The sequence below is a fragment of the Octopus sinensis genome, linkage group LG20 (assembly GCF_006345805.1).
Source record: "Octopus sinensis linkage group LG20, ASM634580v1, whole genome shotgun sequence".
In the NCBI taxonomy this organism is placed as follows: domain Eukaryota; kingdom Metazoa; phylum Mollusca; class Cephalopoda; order Octopoda; family Octopodidae; genus Octopus; species Octopus sinensis.
Window position 1 is genome coordinate 4,537,750 of NC_043016.1, and position 12,500 is coordinate 4,550,249.

The window sequence follows — 12,500 nt, forward strand, 5'->3', positions numbered from 1 at the left end:
ACCTGTAATTATTGGAGCCCTGGGATATGTAGCACACTGCCGAAATACCAATCTTGAGAAATGAGGCTTCTCAAAACCGGAAAGGAGAAAGCTAATTCGAAGACTACAGGTCCAATTTCTTTATTAGCCACAAGGGCCCAAACATAGAGGGGGACAATACAGCCTGGTTGGGGTCAGACACACAATGATTATATGACTTTTAAAATTTTACAAAATATAATGAAATCGAATGGAATCGAATGAGATACAAGGACGAAATACAAACATGAAATGAAGCAGAGAGATGGCTTACGCTCCGACCCCACGAGCCCCATTATCCTACTGAAACTTTTGTATTCAGACTTATGTCATGTTTACGAGGAATCTTTCATTCCCAGCACCCTCGCAACATGCGACCATCTTTCTTTGAACATTTTCTTTGACAGGCATCTTCTCTCCAGCCTCACCTTCCTTTTAAGGTGGAAGATAAAAAATTTCACCAACCCGAGACCGGAGATGAGGTTGCCTGTCGCCAAACCTTTCATTCGCGACTTCCATACCACCTCTTTCGCCATTGCTACTACTGCGAGAAAACATTGCTTACCTTCTTTCGTGAGGAAATCCGGTGGGTCAATTTTTACGATTGACTCAGACGACAGAAACCTATAAAACCTTCCACAAGTTTATCATTTAAATACATATGAGCATGTTTAGATATACAACCATATGCATGAGAATACATATATGAAACATACAAATCTACACATACATACGTACATGCATACATACAGACAGACAGACATGCAGACATACATACAGACATACATACATACATACATACATACATGCATGCATACATACATACATACATGCATGCATACATACATGCATGCATACATACATACACACATACATACATACATAACATACATACATACATACATACATACATACATACATACATACATACATACATGCATACATACATGCACACACATACATACATACATACATACATACATACACACACATACATACATACATACATGCATACATACATACACACACATACATACATACATACATACATACATACATAAATACATACATACATACATACATACATACATACATACATACATACATACATACATACATACATACATACATACATACCGTGTTGTTGATGTTGAAATTCCAGTAGATCTAGATTAGAAACCGGCTATTTTTCTATTGGCAATTGGCAAGAAATCTTTAAATACATCTGAATAATCACACACACACACACACACACACACACACACACACTTTTATGCATTCGTACCTACATCGAGAATATATACAAACACGCATAAGTGAACGCTGACCACCGAATACTCACAGCTACAGACTCACTCACACATATGTACAAAGATGCACATACACAGTAAAATGCTTAGCAACACAGGATCTTTTCGGTTTGACCGGCAGTTTTAACATAATTTCTCGGTACCTAAAAAATTTTAAACTTCGTTTACTGGTAGAATGTGTTTATAAAACACCTTTTTCTCTTGGCTTTATTGAGAAAATTCTATAGTTTGTAAGATATTTGTTATATTTTTTCTTCAATTTTTGCAATTTCAACCAATCACTGACGTCTATTGAGTTAAAAAACATTCTGTGCCGTATGAATATGTTCCTCGTTTAAGAAACAGATTGGGTTTATTTACATTTGTGAAAAAAAAAAGATACCCTTCCCCCCACCCCTAACCCTAACCCTAAAAGAGATTGAAATGCAATAGATCGATATTAGGGTCATAATTATGGGTGACAATTTTATATGTCACCGCTAGGACAAACTGCCGGTCAAACCGAAGAGATCCGCAACGCAATAAGCAAAAGTTTTTGGTCATTTATGACAGTGAAAACTGGAAATAAAAAGATAATTTTTTTTAAAATTCTTACAAAAGTCATTTGAATATGAAGAGATCAATGGAAGACGTTGTGGTTTCGCGACAGAAGGGTTCATAAAACAGAATGAAGCATTAATTAATTTTCAAAACTATTCCTTTGTTACCAATAACGAGATACGCTACACTGAAAAAACATTTAGTTACCGATCTAGATAGGGGGAGTGCCACAAAAATGAATACGTGTTAATTAAATCTTTAATCAGACACGCACACACGCACACACAGACACTCTCTCTCTCTCTCTCTCTCTCTCTCTCTCTCTCTCACACACACACACACACACACGCGTGTATATTTTCAAACGTTTATGTTAAAACAGAAACTGTACTGAACGTGTTAAAAAGTTGTTAAATCTTAATGTCACCAACTTCCGAATATTTTGTGGGAAAATATTTGTTATTTATAGAGATATGAATAGTGTTTTAAAATTATAACTGATTAAAGTTGCATACTTACGTATAATCAAAGTTCGGGGGGTAAATTATAAGATTCTTTTTGTCTTTTTGATAATTAAAAATAAAATTTTAGAATATTTGTAAAGGTTTTGAAGTCCAATTTATAAAGAAAGTCGAGTTACCTCCCTTCGAAAATATGACTTGAGATAAAATGTTGAAAATATATTTTGAATATTTCTCTTTTACTTGTTTCAGTCATGTGAATGTGGCCATGCTGGAGTACCACCTTTAGTCGAGGAAATCGCCCCCAGGACTTATTCTTTGCAAGCCTAGTACTTATTCTATCGGTCTCTTTTGCCGAACTGCTAAGTGACGGGGACGTAAACACACCAGCATCGGTTGTCAAGCAATGCTAGGGGCACAAACACACACACACACACACATATACACACTCATACATATATATATACATATATACGAAACTCTCTAAAAATGCTTATATAGTTATTTCCCTTACAAACCCGAGCAACGCCGGGTGATACTGCTAGTCTTATATAAAAAAGTTCAATACTGAAACTGATCCATAAAATGATTAAAAAAAGATGTCTTTGGACGTTTCCTGAATTTGTGTTGAGCTACGTGAACACCGCTAACAGCGATGGGATTTTATTCGTTGAACACAGAAAGAAAGGAACCAATAAGCAAGGAAACAAAAAGAGTTTTGTGGGAATAGCGTTTCCCATTGTGTGGGACTCTTTGAAGTTGATGGAAAGACCCTTCTGCGAGGCAGTTGCATGTTGAGGTGGCGGCATAGGTCGACTTTACCTTTTATCTTTCTTTCGGAGTCGATAAGTACCAACTGAGGACTGGGATCGATGTAATCAAGCCACATTCTCGAAATAGTTGGCCTTATAATAATAATTAATAATAATAATAAATAATTAATAATTAATAATTAATAATAATAATAAATAATTAATAATTAATAATTAATAATAATAATAATTAATAATAAATAATTAATAATTAATAATTAATAATAATAAATAATAATAAATAATAAATGATTAATAATAAATAATTAATAATAAATAATTAATAATAATAATAATTAATAATAAATAATTAATAATTAATAAAAAATAATAAATAAATAATAATAAATAATAAATAAATGAATGAATAAATAAATAGATGATGATGATGATGATGATGATGATGATGCAAAGACTAAAGCGCATGAAAAATTAGCTAGCAGATGGGAACAGAAACCTCTGCATGGCAAGTATGTGGCCCGTAGCAAACAAGCTGATGTCGACCAGAAACACACACACCAATGGTTACGAAGCTCAGGGCTAAAAGCGGAGAGTGAAGGTTTCATATTAGCTTCTCAAGACCAATGCTTATTAACCCGGAAATACCAAGCCAATGTGATAAAAAATGGAGCTGACCCAAAATGCCGATTCTGTAACGATGAGATTGGAAACAATAGACCATCTAATCTCAGGGTGTAGAGTCTTTGCACCTATAGAATATAAAGCAAGACATGACAGAGTCGGCCAGTATTTATACTGGACAATATGTCGGCATTATAAAATCAAAACCGCTGACAAATGGTATAAACACCATCCTGAAGCTGTGACTGAGGGAGAAAATGTGTCGATTCTATGGGACTTCTACGTACAAACCGACAAGACTACAAAAGCTAATAAACCGGATATTATTATAAAAGATCAGACAAAAAGGATGTGTTTATTAATTGACATGAGTATTCCTTGCGATCACAATATAGCGGAGAAAGAATTTGACAAGATTAGTAAATATAAAAACTTGCTAATAGAAATTGAAAAAAATGTGGTATCTCAAGGCGACTACAGTACCAGTGATTGTAGGATCTCTGGGAATGATAAAAAAAATGGTACTGAAACCTATTTGAAAATGATTCCAGGCTTACCATCCCCATAGGAAGTGCAAAAAATCATGTTGACTGGAACGGCTCATGTACTGAGAAGAGCATTATTGCTGTGAAAACAACATCCATCCATGAATTTATTTATTTATTAATTTTTAAATACATATTTTATCTGTGAATTTGCGCGTGTAATCTGGGAATGCATACAATGTGCTTCTCTGCTCTAGGTGTACGGAAAACACCCGGCGAGAAACGGAAGAAAATTTGAAGAAAGAAGGAAAATAATGATAATAATAATAGTAATAATAATAGTAATAATAATAATAATAACAATACAGGCAGTGGCTCTCATGGCTTCTGATCTTAACTGATTGGAAGTGTTATCATGTACATTGTTTTGTCTTGGTATAAAAGATGGGCTACAGCAAATATTCTGCTCAATACCACAGATTTGCTTGTCAGTTGTTTGACCTTAACCAGTTGAGCATGTCCCTTAGTGGCTGACGATATGTGCATCTCTGATCACGAGCAGAAGTAGTGGGGGAGCATCATGGCCATGTGTTGAGAGGGATTCTTTGGAGTTTGAATGGTTCACCTCTGGAAACATAGGTGTTTCGTTCAACATCCTAAAGCAACCCTTATTCAAGGACCGTTTGAGCAGGATGGGCTACTCAACCTGAAGAAAATTCTAACTGGGCCCCACCTGCAAGGTCATGTGCTGTTTATCTTGATATGAGATCACCATGTCGCGCACATATGGTTGTGATGCATGTGCCTGGTGTACCCTTATCAGACGGGTAGTCATGATGGGTATATTGGGCTTCGTATATTTTACCCCAGTGTCACTTTGATGGCATGAACTGCTCTCTCACTCAATAATAATAATAATAATAATAATAATAGTAATAATAATAATAACAATAATTATAACAACAACAACAACAACAACAACAACAACAACAATAATAATAATAATAATAATAATAATAATAATAACAACACCACCACCACCACCAACAACAACAACAGCAACAACAATCCATTTATTAGTCCGTCCTTACATTTGATTTTGCTTGTCTTCAAGGCTGCACTGTTTTCCGTCCGTTGACTCCGTGGTTTCCTGCTATTAACACAATTATTCCGAGTGCGGATAGTTCTTTCTCTGGACGAAATTCTATCAACTCTGCTAGGCCCCAGGTTACGGTTTCTGTATCGTACACTCTTAATCCAATACCTTAATGACTTACCTTAATAACATACCTTTACCTCCACAGACGCTCGCTCCCATGCAAAAGATACCATACTTTGTTCTGCTCAGTCTTTCAGTACACAAATGTGAAACTGCTTGCTAAATATTTCAATAAAATCTCAACTGAACCCAAACTAACAGAACATCAAAAACCAAAAAGCAAACCCCAAAGTCCTTCTTCAGAACAACTGCTCAATCTCTACACATGTTCTTTTATTCTTTTATTCTTTTAACTTGTTTCAGTCATTTGACTGCGGCCATGCTGGAGTACCGCCTTTAGTCGAGAAAATCGAACCCAGGACTTATTCTTTGTAAGCCTAGTACTTATTCTATCGGTCTCTCATGCCGAACCGCTAAGTGACGGGGACGTAAACACACCAGCATCGGTTGTCAAGCGATGTTGGGGGGACAAACACACACACACACACACACACACACACACACACATACATATATATATATATATATATATATATATATTATATATACGACGGGCTTGTTTCAGTTTCTGTCAACCAAATCCACTCACAAGGCTTTATTCGGCCCGAAACTATAGTAGAAGATATTTGGCCAAGGTGCCACGCAGTGGGACTGAATCCGGAACCATGTGGTTGGTAAGCAAGCTACTTACCACACAGCCACGCCTGCGCCTATCAAGGAAATAGTTTAACATCTCTTCCTCCAGCCAAACATCACGCAACTAAAGGAATTGAAGATAATTGCTGCAAATGCTAGATCTAACCACAATAGAGGATCTCTTCCTAACTTATGCTCATCCCAAATATGACTAACATTGTGACGCAAAGACTGTCTCCATCTTCTTAAGCTCTGGGTAACGAAGTAATATTCATTCACACTATTCCCGTCTTGTTCATTATCTATTAATTTGAGGTATTTGTAAGAAGAAAAATTGTTTTCTGACATTTGGAGAATTTTCGTTGGACTTGAAACTTTCCGTTTTGACGTCAACGAATTGGCTTATTTTTTGTTATTGATCCATCAAATTGAGAAATATGAATCACGTTGCAAAGAGAATTCCTGAAATGTTTCTATCATGCTTAAAGTTGTTTGATAACTTCTGTGTTTCAGCTGAGTCAAACTTTGGAATTTGCAAGATTCTTTATTTGAATTCGCGAGTTGAAACAAATTTTGTTGTGTCTAACGAGGGCCATTACGCCAATATTGATAACGCATCACTAGTTCAGTTACTCTCCTTTATTAGTCAGTTTTAGACAGCGAGCTGGCAGAACCGTTAGCACACCGGGCGAAATGCTTAGCCGTATTTCGTCTGCCGTTACGTTCTGGGTTCAAAATCCGCTGAGGTCGACTTTGCCTTTCATCATTTCGGGGTCGATAAATAAAGAACCAGTTACGCACTGGGGTCGATGTAATCGACTTAATACCTATGTCTGTCCTTGTTTGTCCCCTCTGTGTTTAGCTCCTTGTGGGCAATAAAGAAATATATGTTTAACTTTATTAGTCAGTTGGTTAAATTAATTAATAGCTCAATTGTTGGTTAAACAGTCGTTTGTTTCATTTTTGTTTTTTCCCCAAAGTTCTTTCATTGGCATTTAGAAGCCGCGTTTGTCTGCCTCAGACCTTGTTGCTTGTATGTGTGTAGAATATGGTAGATGTGTGTATGTGTGTGTGTGTATGTGTTCTATATGTATATTCATGTGTCTGCGTATGTGTCAATACCCAGATGTTTGTGTGCATGCATATGAATGTATGTATATGTATGTGTGTATGAGTGTGAATTTGTACGTGTGAATGTTCTGCTACCGTGTGCATGCGTGCATGCGTAAGATTGTGTGTGTGATCAAAGGCATTAGAGCCGTATCCATCATCCATTATTTAAGGGTACCTAAGAACGAGTGTATTATAGAATGTGTTTTTTCCTCTTTTTTCAAAACGGTGTTTCAAAGCGAATGGATTTCATTTGGTTATCATTTTTTGTATATGGAGACAAAGAAAGAACCGCTACAAATGTTTACACTCCAGCAGTTATCAACTAGGGGAAACAACCTACACATAATTTTTATCTGACTTATTTCCCTTTAAATTGTTGTATCTGCAGCTTCGTGCACGATGTGTTTTTCTGCCTTTTTTTTTCTCTTTAAAGCAAACAAACTATAAAAAGTAATAAGTTACTAAACGTAGAAATTGGCAACATGATCTTCCGGATCTTATAGATGACGTAACTAAAATATTCTGAAAAATATTCTTGAGAAAAGGGATGAAAGTAGGCCACATAAAAATGGTAACTAAAAAGGAAAAATGCATTTAGTATTTTTTTTCTTCTTAAATTTAAAGCTTCACTGATTCACCAATTCATGAATCTATAATCACGAACAGTGTATAAATGATTAATTATAAGATGTCTATAATGAGTTAATTTACCTATACCGAAAAGAAATTGATTATTTGCTTCGAAATCAAATGCTTCTATCTTTTTCATCTGGTCTTTAATCTTGGATGTGTTTCAGTCACTGGATCGCGACATGTTGGGGTACCGCATTGAAGTGGGGAGTCGAACAAATTAACACCAGTAATTTTATGACAGGTACATATTTTATCGATCTATTGGTAATTGAAGTGTGCAGTCAATGGGAGACGTACACATACACATATACATAAAATATACAGACATCATCATCTTTGCACTTGTTTAACCCATGGCTGGACAAATGCCTCTGTATGTTCTGTCCAGCAAACATGGTCTGATATTTTCCTCATCCATGTTTTAGCACCAGAGAATTTAACAAAATCTTTATTCCAGCTTCTTCATGCTCTTCCCCGCTCCTTCTTCTTCCTGGATCTGGCGTCAATTTCCTATTCCATCTATTGTCCTTTCTACTACGAAAAACCATTTCAGAGATTTTTATAGACCTGTTGCCAACTTTATCCTGCTTTTTCTCCACTTAAACCATTCTGCTAATCTTCATAAACTCTCCTTTCCAAGGCTCCTTCTGTTAATCTTCATAAACTCTCCTTTCCAAGGCTCCTTCTGTTAATCTTCATAAACTCTCCTTTCCAAGGCTCCTTCTGTTGATCTTCATAAACTCTCCTTTCCAAGGCTCCTTCTGTTAATCTTCATAAACTCTCCTTTCCATCGCTCCTTCTGTTAATCTTCATAAACTCTCCTTTCCAAGGCTCCTTCTGTTAATCTTCATAAACTCTCCTTTCCAAGGCTCCTTCTGTTGATCTTCATAAACTCTCCTTTCCAAGGCTCCTTCTGTTGATCTTCATAAACTCTCCTTCCAAGGCTCCTTCTGTTAATCTTCATAAACTCTCCTTTCCAAGGCTCCTTCTGTTAATCTTCATAAACTCTCCTTTCCAAGGCTCCTTCTGTTAATCTTCATAAACTCTCCTTTCCAAGGCTCCTTCTGTTAATCTTCATAAACTCTCCTTTCCAAGGCTCCTTCTGTTAATCTTCATAAACTCTCCTTTCCAAGGCTCCTTCTGTTGATCTTCATAAACTCTCCTTTCCAAGGCTCCTTCTGTTAATCTTCATAAACTCCTTTCCAAGGCTCCTTCTGTTAATCTTCATAAACTCTCCTTTCCAAGGCTCCTTCTGTTGATCTTCATAAACTCTCCTTTCCAAGGCTCTTCTGTTAATCTTCATAACTCTCCTTTCCAAGGCTCCTTCTGTTAATCTTCATAAACTCTCCTTTCCAAGGCTCCTTCTGTTGATCTTCATAAACTCTCCTTTCCAAGGCTCCTTCTGTTAATCTTCATAAACTCTCCTTTCCATCGCTCCTTCAGTTGATCTTCATAAACTCTCCTTTCCAAGGCTCCTTCTGTTGATCTTCATAAACTCTCCTTTCCAAGGCTCCTTCTGTTAATCTTCATAAACTCTCCTTTCCAAGGCTCCTTCTGTTAATCTTCATAAACTCTCCTTTCCAAGGCTCCTTCTGTTAATCTTCATAAACTCTCCTTTCCAGGCTCCTTCTGTTAATCTTCATAAACTCTCCTTTCCAAGGCTCCTTCTGTTGATCTTTATAAACTCTCCTTTCCAAGGCTCCTTCTGTTGATCTTCATAAACTCTCCTTTCCAAGGCTCCTTCTGTTAATCTTCATAAACTCTCCTTTCCAAGGCCCCTTTTGTTGATCTTCATAAACTCTCCTTTCCAAGGCTCCTTCTGTTGATCTTCATAAACTCTCCTTTCCAAGGCTCCTTCTGTTAATCTTCATAAACTCTCCTTTCCATCGCTCCTTCTGTTGATCTTCATAAACTCTCCTTTCCAAGGCTCCTTCTGTTGATCTTCATAAACTCTCCTTTCCAAGGCTCCTTCTGTTAATTCATAAACTCTCCTTTCCAAGGCTCCTTCTGTTAATCTTCATAAACTCTCCTTCCATCGCTCCTTCAGTTGATCTTCATAAACTCTCCTTTCAAGGCTCCTTCTGTTGATCTTCATAAACTCTCCTTTCCAAGGCTCCTTCTGTTGATCTTCATAAACTCTCCTTTCCAAGGCTCCTTCTGTTGATCTTCATAAACTCTCCTTTCCAAGGCTCCTTCTGTTAATCTTCATAAACTCTCCTTTCCATCGCTCCTTCTGTTGATTTTCATAAACTCTCCTTTCCAAGGCTCCTTCTGTTGATCTTCATAAACTCTCCTTTCCAAGGCTCCTTCTGTTAATCTTCATAACTCTCTTTCCAAGGCTCCTTCTGTTGATCTTCATAAACTCTCCTTTCCAGGCTCCTTCTGTTGATCTTCATAAACTCTCCTTTCCAAGGCTCCTTCTGTTGATCTTCATAAACTCTCCTTTCCAAGGCTCCTTCTGTTAATCTTCATAAACTCTCCTTTCCAAGGCTCCTTCTGTTAATCTTCATAAACTCTCCTTTCCAAGGCTCCTTCTGTTAATCTTCATAAACTCTCCTTTCCAAGGCTCCTTCTGTTAATCTTCATAAACTCTCCTTTCCAAGGCTCCTTTTGTTAATCTTCATAAACTCTCCTTTCCATCGCTCCTTCTGTTAATCTTCATAAACTCTCCTTTCCAAGGCTCCTTCTGTTAATCTTCATAAACTCTCCTTTCCAAGGCTCCTTCTGTTAATCTTCATAAACTCTCCTTTCCAAGGCTCCTTCTGTTAATCTTCATAAACTCTCCTTTCCAAGGCTCCTTTTGTTAATCTTCATAAACTCTCCTTTCCAAGGCTCCTTCTGTTAATCTTCATAAACTCTACTTTCCATCGCTCCTTCTGTTAATCTTCATAAACTCTCCTTTCCAAGGCTCCTTCTGCTAATCTTCATAAACTCTCCTTTCCAAGGCTCCTTCTGCTAATCTTCATAAACTCTCCTTTCCAAGGCTCCTTCTGTTAATCTTCATAAACTCTCCTTTCCAAGGCTCCTTCTGCTAATCTTCATAAACTCTCCTTTCCAAGGCTCCCTCTGTTAATCTTCATAAACTCTCCTTTCCAAGGCTCCTTCTGTTAATCTTCATAAACTCTCCTTTCCAAGGCTCCTTCTGTTAATCTTCATAAACTCTCCTTTCCATCGCTCCTTCTGCTAATCTTCATAAACTCTCCTTTCCAAGGCTCCTTCTGTTAATCTTCATAAACTCTCCTTTCCAAGGCTCCTTCTGTTAATCTTCATAAACTCTCCTTTCCAAGGTTCCTTCTGTTAATCTTCATAAACTCTCCTTTCCAAGGCTCCTTTTGTTAATCTTCATAAACTCTCCTTTCCAAGGCTCCTTCTGTTAATCTTCATAAACTCTCCTTTCCAAGGCTCCTTCTGTTGATCTTCATAAACTCTCCTTTCCAAGGCTCCTTCTGTTAATCTTCATAAACTCTCCTTTCCAAGGCTCCTTCAGTTAATTTTCATAAACTCTCCTTTCCAAGGATCCTTCTGTTAATCTTCATAAACTCTCCTTTCCAAGGCTCCTTCTGTTGATCTTCATAAACTCTCCTTTCCAAGGCTCCTTCTGTTAATCTTCATAAACTCTCCTTTCCAAGGCTCCTTCAGTTAATTTTCATAAACTCTCCTTTCCAAGGATCCTTCTGTTAATCTTCATAAACTCTCCTTTCCATCGCTCCTTCTGTTAATCTTCATAAACTCTCCTTTCCAAGGCTCCTTCTGCTAATCTTCATAAACTCTCCTTTCCAGGCTCCTTCTGTTAATCTTCATAAACTCTCCTTTCCAAGGCTCCTTCTGTTAATCTTCATAAAATCTCCTTTCCAAGGCTCCTTCTGTTGATCTTCATAAACTCTCCTTTCAAGGCTCCTTCTGTTGATCTTCATAAACTCTCCTTTCCAAGGCTCCTTCTGTTAATCTTCATAAACTCTCTTTCCAAGGCTCCTTCTGTTGATCTTCATAAACTCTCCTTTCCAAGGCTCCTTCTGTTAATCTTCATAAACTCTCCTTTCCAAGGCTCCTTCTGTTAATCTTCATAAACTCTCCTTTCCAAGGCTCCTTCTGTTAATCTTCATAAACTCTCCTTTCCAAGGCTCCTTCTGTTAATCTTCATAAACTCTCCTTTCCAAGGCTCCTTCTGTTAATCTTCATAAACTCTCCTTTCCAAGGCTCCTTCTGTTAATCTTCATAAACTCTCCTTTCCAAGGCTCCTTCTGTTGATCTTCATAAACTCTCCTTTCCAAGGCTCCTTCTGTTAATCTTCATAAACTCTCCTTTCCAAGGCTCCTTCTGTTAATCTTCATAAACTCTCCTTTCCAAGGCTCCTTCTGTTGATCTTCATAAACTCTCCTTTCCAAGGCTCCTTCTGTTAATCTTCATAAACTCTCCTTTCCAAGGCTCCTTCTGTTAATCTTCATAAACTCTCCTTTCCAAGGCTCCTTCTGTTAATCTTCATAAACTCTCCTTTCCAAGGCTCCTTCTGTTAATCTTCATAAACTCTCCTTTCCAAGGCTCCTTCTGTTAATCTTCATAAACTCTCCTTTCCAAGGCTCCTTCTGTTGATCTTCATAAACTCTCCTTTCCAAGGCTCCTTCTGTTGATCTTCATAAACTCTCCTTTCCAAGGCTCCTTCTGTTGATCTTCATAAACTCTCCTTTCCAAGG